Raw genomic sequence first — 2,656 nt, forward strand, 5'->3', positions numbered from 1 at the left:
GCGCGGTCGGAACGGCGCGCACGGACAGTGCGCTTTGGGTGTCAAAGTGCCACGAGGCGCAGGCTCGGCACCGTCTGTTAATAACGTCGGTCACTGCTGCAGAACGACGAACGAGGCGGCGTCTGTTGTCCCAAATCAGTAATCTCGATTTTACGTTGCGGTGCCAACTGTGCCTGCGCGTGGGGAGTCATTCGGGTGCAGCCTGCGTGGGGTCAGTGTGCGCGCATGCTTGCTTCTGATCTGTGGTGGCGAAAGTATAAGCGCTGCGGAGACAAACTTTATTTGTAGACTGCAAGGAGGTCCATGAAAAAACAAACTTTTAGAGTTTATACTTTATTTTAAGATAATTTCATAAGCGTAGTTAGATGGGGTTGGGGAGGGGGGTGTTGGGGTTTAAAGCCCCATGTAACCGCCACATATAAATAATGCTGGGAGAAATCAGGATTTTTGATACTATGAACCAAATGAGCCATTTACTACAGACAGTTCACAGATTAGAAAGAGTAAAACAGGTTGGTCCTATTTTGCACCCAGGTGCTAATTTCCATCCAAAGCAGTTGTAGCAGGGCAGACATATGCACTTTATTATAAAATAAAATAAAGAACCACATTTTGCACAGAGATTGATATAGGATTTAAAATAATTCCATATCATGCCATGCTCAATTTGGATAATAAATAGCAAAATCCAGGATGCCGCTCCAGAATATCTTCAAAATGCTCCGTCTTTATTAGTTTATGTCATACAAATGCAAATGAAGCAGCATTTTTTATGTTTTCTTATGCCGAATCCACCCTGACCACAATTACACTGTTTAAAAAAGAAGAAAAAACTGAGCTTGGCATTATCTCACACACACCTGATATCAGTGTGTGAGTGTGTCTGTTTGAATGGGTGAATGCAAGGCATCATTGTAAAGCGCTTTGAGCGTCTGATTCAGATGGAAAGGCGCTATCTAAATGCAGCCCATTTACCATTATATCTATTTTTGTATTATCCGATATCCTTTATCTTTGCTAAATTTGCTGCTGTTACCATAAAATGCACAATCATAGTGATATTTTACATATATGTTCCTTGCTATTGTCATTTATACAGCACCCATGTCCTCCTCCAGTTTGAGTGCTTAGTACATATACAGTTAACATGTCTCATTCACAAACTCACCACATACCTACAAATAAAACACACTGTGTTGTGACCCTCTAAAGTTCCCTCTAAATTGGGTGTGCTATTTAAAATCACCCTCTGCCTGTTAATGCTGCGACTGCAGCATGTCACTGCTGCTGCTCCACCCCAGCATCCACCTGTGGACTCTGACTGAGGAGAAAATGTGGAGACATAATCATCATTCCATTTATCTCAAGAAAACATCCACGGGAAGTGACGTGAAGGGAGCGTGGCTGCCAAACTCAAAGACATGTGCTGCTGTTGCAATAAATATTGTCTGACAGAAATTCTCTTATGTGGGTGTGTTGCTCTTAAAATTTTAGCTCAGTGATTAATTTCTATTTTGTATTAGTTACCATGGGTGTATGTATATTTTTATATACAAATGTACACGTTTTTATTTTTTTTGGTTAAAGGGGTGGGCATTTATAAGCTTTTGCTTGTACCTACATGGGTGCATTGTTGGATTGTTTTCTTTGTGAGTTTTCTTTGCTATTTTGGGTCTGTGTGTGTTGAATAAATTCATTCATTCATTCAGTTCATTCATTCATATGTGAGGTGTAGTTGGACAGAGGTGACACATTGATATCGCCTGTCCTCAAAAGCCATTCGGGCCTTATATCCTATGGGCCTGAGGTCCATTAGTGCCAGTGCTTATCCCTAAACACCCTAACATGAAGCAGATGAGGGTCCATGAATCCCCCTTGACTGTACGGCATTCCCGTTTGCAGCTAGGTGGACGATGCAGATGAAGTGCCTTGGTGCAAGGATAGAGACAGGTAGTGTGAGTGGGATTTGATCCCAGGTTGGTAGCTGAGCTCCTTATCCCACTGAACTACCTGTTCTGCAGGTACCATTGTGCTTTAAACCAAAAACCTGTTCTAAATAGAGTCCAGCACTATATAGCATTGTACAAAGAGCACAGCACTCAGATGCACCTTACACAAGATGGTTCATCATCAGTCATCTATAACTGTGTAATACTACATGAAAGGTGCATTACAGAAACTGGTTACTCCCCCCACCCTCTGTCACACAGAGAGGTTATATCACAAAGCAAGGCAGCTGCAAAAATGTTTACAGTTTTAAAATGCTCAACACAGTGAAGCAAGTGTTTCAGAAAATGACTCACTGTTTCAAAATGTTTGAAATGCTGCAATGTGATAAGTCATACAGTAGTTTTCAGGGATGCTTTGATTCGGACAACAAGCCACTGTTCTGAAACAAATTAAAATAAGAACAAAGAAAGCAACTGCTTAAGGAAATAATTCAGTGTTCACCCCCCGCCCCCGAAAATCCTAGCTACACCCCTTGGTGGATTCCTGCATACTGTAGAAATCACACAGTGGCATCTGTTGTGTGCCCCCCAACGGTGTTTCCATCTTTTTGTGTCAGTCACACTAAACTACACCCAAACATCACCTTTCACAAGATCACTGAATAATTTCTTTTATCACCCAAAAACCAGAATGTATTCAATATGCC

The sequence above is a fragment of the Thalassophryne amazonica genome, chromosome 20 (genome assembly GCF_902500255.1).
Source record: "Thalassophryne amazonica chromosome 20, fThaAma1.1, whole genome shotgun sequence".
NCBI classification, from domain to species: domain Eukaryota; kingdom Metazoa; phylum Chordata; class Actinopteri; order Batrachoidiformes; family Batrachoididae; genus Thalassophryne; species Thalassophryne amazonica.